The following is an 11,880-nucleotide window of genomic DNA, read 5'->3' as shown; positions in this document are numbered from 1 at the left end:
GGGCAACAGGACTGTGATATTTCAAGATTTTCGAGAACGTAACATGTCATGATATGGGAAGGAGATAAAATTGGACATGAATGTATAAGTATTCTTCAGGTATAATTAGAAAATAGGCAATAGAAGTGGTATATATTCAAAATTCAGTCATACTACCTATTTAGAAATTATAATACCAAAAGCAAGATAGTAATTTCATCCAAGTGGTATTTTTCTTTACCCAATTAAGCTGTGAATTAGGACTGATAAATCAATTTACAGAACATCAAAGCTCATTTTTTTTTCCAAATGCCAACTGGATAAGTGAAGCCATGGAATTACACTGAACTCTGTGTCTATAATACACTTCTCTGTGTGTAAATGCACATGGTAATACCAAATCTTTAGATCAATTGTAGACAGGGCTGAACATCAGTAACTAACAATACAGTCGGATGACTATAATGCTACAAATTATTATATACACGAGGAATTCTCCTCCCCAATAGGATTTCTGGGAAGTTTCCAAATATTGCTGTCCATTCTCTAAATAGTCTAATAGCTGAAGGAAGGGGCACAATTGTCTTTTTCAAGTTATAAAAGTGCTTGCATGGGCCAGTTCCACAACTGGTATTTACGTTAGCTTATATATGCCTATTAAGTTAAACCCTTGGTATTTTGAATATTTTTAATTTAGTGATGTGTGTCCCAGATGTTGCTTTCTTCCCTTCCATCAGAATGGCCTTCAGGACCCACATCAAGGAACAGATGAATGTGCTCTTTTCTCAGAAGGAATCAAAACCACAAATTGGATGTTTGAACTCAAGAAAGGCAGGGTTTGATGCAGCTCTCCCTGTATGCCATCAAGGTGTATGATGCTGAGGATGAGCTAAGATGCTCAGAGATGAGAGATGCTATACTTTACATTGAGTACAGTGCATAGGTTACGGTAAGTACAATCCTGTTTGACTCTAGTGTAAAAATTCCTGGAACTGGTGGAGTCGAGGAAAGAGAATGCTAAGAGCCTCCAGTAGATGCTGACTGTGGGCTGGCATGTAGAACAGCTCAGAGCTTTCTTCCTCATGACAGATGACATCATGGGTTCTTCCCTCGCTCTCCAGGGTCATACCTATTGGTATTAACAACCAAGCCTAGTTTTGGATGACATCAATGATGCTCTGCTTCTGGAAGCCCACATCTACATCCTGCCAAAGTTCTACTGCTGGAACCAACCCTACTACCTGAACAAGCTCGAGATCTTTCAGCAGAGTTCCTATTATGCTGATGCTAGACAGACTCTGGACCTCATCAGAACACCCCAGGGTCATGTAGATTTTATAAAAAGAGGCACAAATCTGTTGAGCAATATAGCTTCCTATTCCTTCTATTTTCCCATGATGGCTGGTATGTACACAGCAGGCCCTGATTGGAAGGAGTATGCCAATGCATTGAAGCTTCTTCAGGAGATGGGCAAGTTCTTTCACATCCATCATGACTTCTTTGGGGACCTCAGTGTGACTAGAAAGGTTGGGACAGACATCTGGGACAACAAATGCAGCTGGCTGGTGGTTCAGTCTCTGCTACAAGCCATTCTGCAATAGTGCCAGATCTTAGGGGAGGATTCTGGAAAGAAGGACCCAGAGAAGGTGGCACAGATGAAATACTGTGCAAGGAAGACAGGCATGACTGTTTAAAGCCTCATAGAGCAATGAGCTCCTCTGCTGTCCCTTACTATCTTCTTGGGCCTAGCAAGAATAATCTACAAGCAGAGAAAGTGATCTAGTGTTTGTAAGGCTTGGCGGGAGAGTTCTTAATAAATTATCAATAACTTATTTTTTTGAAGAAGCACTTTACTGTGCTTCTAGCTTGAGTAAACTTTATGGAGGTTTCTTCAGGTTCTGAGATTTCTTCCTTTTCCTACCACGTTCACTTTAGCAAATTTATAGATTCTCCCTAAGCCTTCTTTGCAATGCAGATTTTTTTAAAAGCTTCTTGCCGTTTTCACAGTTCAGGAATATTTTTTTTTTTTTTTGCAAGAAGTTGGAAGCCATTCTGTTGGTATGTAATCCCTAGGGAAGGTTGGACTTCCTTGGCCACCTTGTGTAAAAACTACCTCTGTATTCATTCTTCAGGACAATGACCACAGTCTGTCGTGGTCTTATTGGTCTTCACATGTGATTTTTTAATAGCAGATATATATTTGGATATTTATAAAAAACCAACTCGATTCAACACACTATGTATTTTAGGTGGATGGGATATTCTATCTGGATCTGTAGTGATTATTGATAATAAATTGACTTATTTCCATTCAAATGTATCTTACGTTATTATTATTTGCTGTTTGTTTTGTTTTGTGTTTCATTCAATGTCAAGTTTAACAAGGTAAAGTTTTCTTTTCTCCTTTTCAGGACACAGTTTTATTTTATGTTGCATTCTGCTTTGTACCAAAGCTCTTTGGGCTCCAGCGTCATCCAAATGAATGGTTGTCCTATCCCTACCATTGTAGTACATTACGAAGCCGAATCTGATCATCTCAGGGGTTTGCTATACACTTGAAGTCGTTAAATTCTTATATATGATATTAGTTACTTTCCTGTGTCGATGACCTAATGTCTGATACAAAGTCACTCACTTAAAGGAGGAAATACTTGTTTTGACTCACAGTTTAAAGACAGTCATCATGGCGAGGAAGGTGTGGTGGCAGTAGTGGTTTACAACTGTGGCAGCAGAAGCATGGTTTACTTGCTCATGTGTGGATGGAGCAGGAAGCAAAAGCAGTGGGTGCTGGAGCTTAGCTGACCCTCAACTTCTTTCTCTCTCCCTCTGTTCACTCCAGGAGCCCAGCCCACAGACTGGTGCTCTGTGCATTCAAAGCAAGTCTCCCCTGTGAGTCAATCTTCTCCAGACACACCCTTAAAGATACATCCAAAGGTATGTCTCATTTATATTCTAAGCATTTTTAATCCAACCAAGTTGACAAATCAAATTTTACTTGGCATGCCATGCTTCTGAAGTCAGAACACTGAATTTAGAAGTAGCATTGAGTAGCTGGTAGCTGGTCTCTAGTGGATATTAGCCCAGAAACATAGAACACCCAAAATACAATTTGCATAACACAAGAAAACCAAGAAGAGGGAAGACCAATGGGTGGATACTTCATTCCTCCTTAGAATAGGGAACAAAATACCCATGAAAGGAGTTACAGAGACAAAGTTTGGAGCTAAGATGAAAGGATGGACTATCCAGAGACTACCCCACCTGGGGATCCATCCCATAATCAGCCACCAAACCCAGACACTATTGCATATGCCAGAAAGACTTTGCTGAAGGGACCCTGTTATAGCTGTCTCATATGAGGCTATGCCAGTGCCTGGCAAATACAGAAGTGGATGCTCACAGTCATCTGTAAGATAGAACACAGGGCCCCCAATGGAGAAGCTAGAGAAAGCATCCAAGGAGCTGAAGGAGTCTGCAACTCTATAGGTGGAACAACAATACGAATTAATCAGTACCCCCAGAACTTGTATCTCTAGCTGCATAAGTAGCAGAAGATGGCCTGGTCGGCCATCACTGGGAAGAGAGGCCCCTTGGTATTACAAACTTTATATGCCCTAGTACAGGGGAATGCCAGGGCCAAGAAGCAGGAGTGGGTGGGTAGGGGAGCAGGGCAGAGGGAGGGTATAGGGAACTTTCAGGATAGCATTTGAAATGTATATAAAGAAAATATCTAATAAAAAATAAATAAATAAAAAAGAAAGTCTGCACTGTTCAAGTCTCCTTCAATGTGTAGAGACCTGGGTGGAATGAGGAATCTCTATCCAATTCAAGGTAATGTGCTAACCAATTACAGTTGACAGGCTTCCACTGTATAAGTTGTTGCTTACATGCAATAAAACAGGCTTTTCCCTGGAGCTGTCTCTGGGGTGGTTTGCTTCTGTACCCTTTACTGACCCGTGGGCACTCATGGGGGATACCTGTTGAGTACTGACACCAACTCAGGTGCATAAATCTCTTGAGGCTTGGCCTAACCCCTTGAAGCACAGAAAGAACCAGTCTACCACAGCCCCAACCTCCTTTGTCCTGCTCCCCCACTGCTCCCTCTCCAGATTCCTCTAGCTAAAAGCTATTCTCACAGGTTGTAAAGGGAGTTCCCAGCCCAAGGAAGGAGAGTGGCCAGGCATTGTCTAGCACAGGGCAAGTGGGGGGAATCCCTCCAGTCCCTGAACTTGCCCCAAGATCAGGCCACATAATCCCTCCAATCACAGGACACCCTGGAAAGCTCCACCCCCTACCAGAATAACCCTATATAAACCCCCCCCCCCCCGTGTTTTACCCATTTCTCTGCTGCTTTTCACAGAGCAGAGGCAGCCATTCTCCTACCTCTAAATACATCTCTTTTGTGCGATGTGATTTTGTTGTATTCTTTGGCTCCAACCTGCCAGGATACCTTTCCCTTCAGGGCTGTAACACTTACAATGCCCTGGTAAGGAAGGCAAGCTTGAGGACTTTGGACTTGCCTTTGGGCACTTGAGTTGTATTTTTATATGTTCCACATGGTGAAGGCATGGTATTTAATCATTTTCTTTACATTTCTTTTCTGACATGACAATAATGAGAGGGGGAATTTTAAACATTATCCCTAGAAGGATATGGATTTATTTCTTTGTTTTATTTCCTTTTGTTGGAGGCCCAGTAAGGGAAAGTCATTTCCTTCTTGTCAAAATGAATGGATGAATGAATGAATGAATAAATAAATAAATAAATAAATAAATAAATAAATAAATAAATAAATAGAATCTACCTCTGGTATGGATATTCATTAAGCTTCACCAAGAGTCAATCCTTTGGAACTGGGGAAGAGATTAACCTTAAACCGTGGTAAAAAAGATGGAAGGAATAATTATCCTTTTAATGAGATAGTGTACTTTTTCTTCTCCAAATCCCCCTGCTCTCTGTGTAGTTGCTTCAGAATTCCCATGAGCTTCTTCAAGTTTGCCTGAAAGACAAAACTTGGCTGGACCCAGAAAGGTAAAACTTTTCCTTCACTCTTCTCTTTCATGCAAAGGCAGGCCAGAGCCTAAGTCGGCTTCCTCTGCCATGTTGAGCTTTCTCGGTCTTTCTTGAAGCTCTCCTCCTTACCATGCAACTGCTTAACACATTGTAGCTTGTTTTCCTCTCTTTCATATCTTTATCTTCCTCCTAGGGCAGCTGCTGAAATTTATAGTTTGCTGCTCCAGAGTTAAGAACTCTAAAAAGAGCCCCCAAGTTCCCTGCTAATGTGGCAATTATGGTGGGATTCCCTCAGGTTTCTGGTACCACTTGCAGTTAGCTTTTACCAGGCTTTCAATGTGCTCTGTAGAAAAGCTTCCCATACTTCCAAGTGTGTCTGAATTACTTATGACTCCAGTAAAAATGCTGCCTGTATTTCTGAAGGCCTGGGACATTCCCGCAAGCTCTCAGGTAAGGCAAAATTCTGGTTATATGGGCCATACCTTGAGTAGCAAGCTCCTACTTCATTATATTAAGTTTCTGGAGAAAATTCTGACTTTAGCTTCAGGTATGTGTTAATAAATGTCCTAAATTTAAACTCAATATAGCTATTTCTAATGGGCATAACAGCAAATCAAACCAAAAGTCCAGGCTTTCTTATGCATGTCCTACTTCTTTCCTGTAGTTCTACAAATAACATCATGTGTGTTATGTTTTATTAAGATCTTAAATGAACACACAGGGGGCACGTTTCTACAGGGAAATACATATTATAATGAGCCACAGGCTACCAGCAGATACTGGAGCTTCTTTGCATTTGTGTCAGTGGTTGAGTTGGCCTTAGTTAGCCTTGGTAGGATGGGAAGATGTCCTAGCCTCCCCAGCTTCTTCTTCTTCTTCTTCTTCTTTTTTTTTTTTTACCACAAGTATCATGTGCTTTGTGTGAAGTGATTTTGGGACCTCACTCTACTCTACTCATGTGCCTCACAGGCTAAGTGGCATAGAGCATCCTCAATTAGGCAGATTTGGTTTATCTCTGTATATGCTGTAAGGTTTCTTGTTGGCTTGTTCTGCTTGTTTTTCATGCCTTTTCTTTCAGATTGAATTGAGAATTGGTCTGCATCTACCTTAGAACACTCTCTGTGACAGTCATTCACAATGCCATCTTAACCTTCGGGTGTCTCTCTTCATCTGATAAATGGCTTCCTTGAAGCTATTATTATTATTTTTTAACGACAATTTAACAGGTGTCTCCAGAAGGTGCCTAATGTGTATTACTTAAGTAAAAAGTATAGGAACTTTTAAATTAAGAAATCTGTTTCATTTTATTTAAGTCTATATAACATTGCCCAACTTACCAGGTCATACACTCCTCATTTTTGAAATGGATGCTTTATCACATTTCCTATGATTCTAAGGTTTCATACAGGCAAAGGTGTATTCTCAATTTGCATAATTGGCAAGCATTACATTACATGCTTAGAAGACATACTTTCATTTTCCACTCAGAACTTCTCTTTGAGATATTGTAAGCTGCAGTTTATAGGTGGGAATTCAGCAGAGACGTGGGAGCTCATCTGGGAACGATTAGCAGGTATTGCTCAGAGCCTAAGGCAAATGTGGGAGCTTGGGCTAAAAGGTTCTAAATCTGGTGTGCCCTGCTGCCTTCCAGGTGCCAGCATTCTCCTCTCCTCAGCACAGGGATTAAGTCTCCCAATTATGCCATTGCCTTTTAAAGGAAAAGATGCTTATTTGAGGAATGTTAGGCAGGAGGTATGGGCTGCGAGGAGACTTGAGCAATAGAGTGTACTTTACCAGTAAATTGGATGCCCAGAAGGGTGTGTCTATCACCTAATAAATGTGGCTCAATCCCAGAGAACCATCACTCTCTGCAAGAGCATTTAATGAGTTTCCCAGGTGTTTTTCAGTCCGGTATGGCTTTTCCTCCAGGGCAGCTTTGGAAAGCTGGTGAGTGGAGCTGACGTGGCAAGGGGTTGCTGATGGGCACACCTTACAGGAAAGGATGCTGAGCTCTGCTCTTAGCTAGTGGAGTCTTAGATCCTAAGCTAAATGAGCATAATAACTACAATGAAGACCTGGAACACTGCTGTCTCATATCCCGTGTTTATAGTCCTTGGCAACAACAGAAGAAAAAAAAAAATCCTGAAATCGAATTAAAGCAATCTGCATGATAAAAGAATTAGCAAGAGGTGGTGGGGGCGGGAGCTTGATAATGGTTTTCATTATGCATAATGCTGCCTAGAGCTTTGTCTTCACCTTGACGCTTCAGAGAAAATTGGACTCTTTTTGGCAGTATTAGCTCCTTTTGCTGCAGTCTCTTGTTATTGAAACACACACCAAGCCTTTAGGGTTATTTCTTGTTTTTCTTTTCCAGGTGCCTGGGGTTTTGTGTCCTATAAAGAGAAACCTAGAGCCTCTGGGTGCTATTTTTTGCTTATATGAATGTCTTTTTTTTTTTGCCACATTTAAAAATGATTAGGTTCTATGGGGCTCGGTGGAATGTAGAAGAGTATCGGCTGAAAACTCACGTTCTTCCATCTGTGTGTAACCTGGGGCCATTCCTTACATTCGGTTTTCTCTCTGTGATGATGGATTATGGTGCCTGTCTCATTGGGTGGTGGCAAGAATTTCAAGGAATGTATATAAGGTCTGCAGCCACTTTAGGCAATTCATGATTGATAGCTAGTTTCTTACAAGTCTTGTGAAATCTGCTCTGTTCTCCTGGAATTTAATTTTAAGTCTTAGCTGACAGTTCAGACACTGTTCCTGTAGTATTCAAGGCATGAGCCAGGGCCACTCATTCTCAATATACTAGTAGAGAAAATTAGAGAAATGATATTTGTTCAATATAATCACATTGGATGAAGGAAGAAATTAAGAGGTTACCCCACCCGCCCACATAGTTCATCTTCAAGATCCTGGTATGAGATTTAAGCTTCAGCAGAGGACAAAGGTCTGCATAACTAAGTAGTTCTAGGCAATGCAGTGTTTCCTCCATCAGTGATCCATCATTGCCTTCATTCTTGTGCTCCCTGCAAGGTAGTCTGGGAAATTGTCAGCACTGTATGTAATCTCTCTCTGAAAGATGAGTTCTTCTGGCTAGGTCCAAATTGTCAACCTTTTTCTTCCTCCAGCATGAGATTCTGAGGAAATTTCAATTCACTGGGGCCACTGTTTGTGTAATCTCATAGCTAAAGAGAAACATCTATTCTAAAACACAACTTTCACCTCACAGGGGTGATTGGTAATTTATTCTGGAGCCAAATATGAGTGACCATGGTTCTGGACCAATTCAGATTATGCCACATTCTATTTTCCATTGTGGTAGCAGTTCCATGAAGTTTTATAGTAACAGAGAAAGAAAATCATAAACCTTTTCGAATGCATTGATGGAAACATCAGGTAGGCAAGTCTCAGAAAAGCTGGGACTCACCAGACAGGCCTTAGATAATATCTGACGATATTCATAGCCTTTGGGTTGGTAGAACTAGGGGTCAATTTGTACATTCCAAGGGATTTACCTAATGGAACAAAGTCTAACAAAGATGTTAGACTGCATACACAGAGAGAAGGACAATGAATGACTTTTAAGTGGATTAGAGATGGCCCATGGTACTCTGCCATTGAACTTGCAACACTGCATCATTTGAGCATTATTGGAGTTCTAGTCAGTCCACCAGCCTTGCAGAAGGTTCAGTATAATCTATGGCTCTTTACCGGAGCTTGGATTCACAGAGAGGCGTAAGTTTCCCTCTTTAGGGTATCTTCAGTTCTGCCAGGATGATCACGTATCAGCCATGTGTTGGAGACAGACATGAACAGTGTTCTTCAGTTGCTATTTATGTCTTCTAGGGAGCAGAGTGCTGAGAAACCAGTACCTTATAGACAAGTAGGCAAAGACCAAGAGTGGCCAGAGAACTGGGTTTTCCAAGTTGAGCTGGAACTGAGTAACAGTCAATTTTTGACCTTCTATCTTCTCCCATGTTCTGGTAAAATTCATGACATGAATACAGGTGTTTGGATTGCTTCTCTTGACTCATGCCAGGCTGCTAGCCCTCATTATTCCAGTACTAATATTCCTATCTCACCAACTCTGAACATCACCCTAAATTAGTTTAGCTATGACTCCACAGTGAAATGGTAGTTAAATTCCTTCTATTTTTGTTCTATCTCTGATTGAGTATGCTATAATTAATAAAGTGGGATTTGACAAGTGTAAGCCTAAGTAAGATATTCAGGCAGGTTAATTATCTTTCAGGGTTTTTCAACATTTTTTCCCTTTCTATTCTATCTTCTGACCTTCACACAAGCTCCTTTGAAGAGAACTGTTTAAAAGATTTATTCTCATTTAGCTGTAGTTCATGGAACTATCTGATAGACATCTTGCTTAAAGTGGTTCAGTTATACTCTGAGGAATTTGTTTCTAATATGTCCTGTCTGTTGCCTCAGGCCGAGCCCATATCCAATTAAGGAAGACAGAAAAGCCTACACACTTGATAAGCATCAGTGGAGATGAACTGTAAACTAGGGTCTGATTTGGTAACTGATATTATTCACCTAGATGATGCACATCGGGCCTAGGGAAGTACTTCTATGCTAGTTGTCTCAGGGGAGGAGGATGCCATTGCTTTCCTTTCCTTATCCCATCCCTTCTAAACCATCCTCTCACATGTTCTGATTCGAAGAGGTTCCCACCCCCCTGCTCCCATTTTCTAACACATATTATTTGATTTGCAGAACAGTAGGGGGTTGGCCTGGAAAGAAGATAGAAGATGCAGATGCCCACTGTAGGAAGTCCTGCATCCAGATCTGCAAAGACTTTCAAGAGAAGGAGTAAGACTTAATGCTTTAAAGAGGAAGGTTTACTGTAGCCCATTGTGCAACTTTAAGAGACCTTCACACTCCTTGACAAGGCTTCTCTGTTTCCTCATGACCAACTTACCATCTTTCTGCCAATTTCTGTCTTCCGGTTACTTTTTTTTTTTTTGCTTTTGATAGAGAGGTGAACTGTTGAAGCCTCAGGTTCTAATAATAAAAGTAAAGAATTATGAAGGGAAGAAAACATGGTTTCAGTTCATGTTAGGAAGGCTCCATTGCTTTTGGGTCCCAAGTCAGGCCTGTCACCTTGCTTGGGAGCCTGAGATGGAGCAAAGCAGCTTCCTTTATGGCAACCAAGAAGAGAAAAGGGTTGGGAGAGGAAGGCAGGGGGAACCAGAGACCAGGGAGAAGATACTCTCATCTCACAGTCATGCTTCTATTATGCCTCTATTATTTTCTAGACCCAAGACTCACCTAAGAGTAGTCTGCTTATGAATCTAGTTATCTCTCATTAGCACCACAAGGTAGGGATCAAGCCTTTGGCACATGAACATTGAGGGGGATCATTTGTGATCAGACCATAATACTTGCTTTTTGTTTGTTGTCATGGGGGAGGGGGAGAAGATGAAGAAAAGAAAAAGAAAAAGAAATTGGCTGAGTCCTACATGCATTTTAAGTCATTTATAAAGTGTTTTGTGCCAAGCGTGATATTCTGTCTGATCACCCTGTGGCGACTGAACATGATGACTGCACATGATGGGGACTGGGCTTCAGCAAGGTCTCTGCTGAACTCTCTGCTGGTCATTGTTGGCAATTACTTGTCATCTCGTGTAGTTTAAACACATCTCTCTAAATTTAATACACTGCACACTAACTCCCCAGTGAGGCCTTGATGGGGCTTGGGGCTCAGTAGGAAGTGTTTTACTGCTGAGTCAAAGAAAGCACTCATGAGTAGATCAATGTCTTTCTTTCAAAATTTCTAATTATTCTTTATTTTTTTTAAACATATTTTTGTGAATGTGAGCTTGTTTGCTAGAATGACAGCAACCGAGTAGTGATCAGAACACAAATTCTTGAGTCTACTCTCTTCTTCCACTTCCCCAGTGAGGCCATCAGACACAAGAAGGGGAAAGCTCATAAATGCAAATGTGAATTTTATCCATTTCCTTAAAAAAACAATCCATTCTATAAGCTATCTATTGTTAACAAGTACCTGTGACAACATTCTACAGGAGAAATGAATTATTTTGGGCTCATGGAACCTCAGGTTCCAAGGTTCAAACTCAGGTTGTCATGTTTGTGGGGCAAGTGTCCTACCCACTGAGCCATTTGCCAGTCTAGTCAATGCCTTTCTTGTGTGACTGGATTAGTGCTTGAGCAGTGAGAAGTTCTAATTCTCCTTGGATGAGACAATGGCTGGGTGGCTGGGGAGGAAGCAGCTGTCACCCATGTCGTGTCTCTTTGCACACTTCCACTTGCTCTTTGACTGCTATGTCGGGAAGCAGCCTGAGGCCTTCACCTTGGACTTCTAGCTGCTATACCTGTGACCCTAAGAGGATTTCTGTCCTTTACAAGTTACCCAACCTTGGGTACTGTTTATTACCTATAGATATTACATATACATACTACAGCAGAAAGTAGATCAAGACAGCCTTGCTAAACTCATTTTCCTCATTTGCAAAGAGGCTGTGTAATGAGAAATTTGTTGTAAATATACCATAAAGTTATGTAAATTAAATAGTGTCTAGTACTAGGCATTTGAAATAACTATTGTTTTTCTGTAATCCTTACTATCAGTATGTCCACCATTCTCATCAATGTCACAACAATCAGAATATACCATCTTTCTAGTTTCTTTTTTATGTTCTTCTGTGGCTAATATTCTCCAAATATTACAAACTTAGATGTTAAAAATGAAATACTTTAATATTGGATGTTTTAAATAAAAATTGAGATTGTAATAATGTGCTTGAAGTTTCTTCTTCTTCTTCTTCTTCTTCTTCTTCTTCTTCTTCTTCTTCTTCTTCTTCTTCTTCTTCTTCTTCTTCTTCTTCTTCTTCTCCTTCTCCT

At 40.8% G+C, this 11,880-nt stretch overlaps 1 long non-coding RNA gene and 1 pseudogene across 1 annotated transcript in view; both read left to right on the top strand.

Moving 5' to 3' along the window:
- Nucleotides 1-820: 820 nt before the first annotated feature.
- Nucleotides 821-1,757, top strand: LOC110284542 (annotated as a pseudogene).
- A 243-nt stretch (nt 1,758-2,000) lies between these two features.
- The window catches only part of LOC110284463, a 39,321-nt gene continuing 29,441 nt past the window's right edge, over nt 2,001-11,880 (top strand). Inside the window, exons 1-2 of the long non-coding RNA XR_002376948.1 lie at nt 2,001-2,037; nt 2,819-2,913. This is a non-coding gene — a long non-coding RNA (uncharacterized LOC110284463). The remainder of the gene's footprint in view (nt 2,038-2,818; nt 2,914-11,880) is intronic.

Source organism: Mus caroli, chromosome 18, assembly GCF_900094665.2.
Source record: "Mus caroli chromosome 18, CAROLI_EIJ_v1.1, whole genome shotgun sequence".
Taxonomy (NCBI): Eukaryota; Metazoa; Chordata; class Mammalia; order Rodentia; family Muridae; genus Mus; species Mus caroli.
Note: the sequence above shows the minus strand (reverse complement) of the source record. Positions and strands in the feature narration are given on the sequence as shown.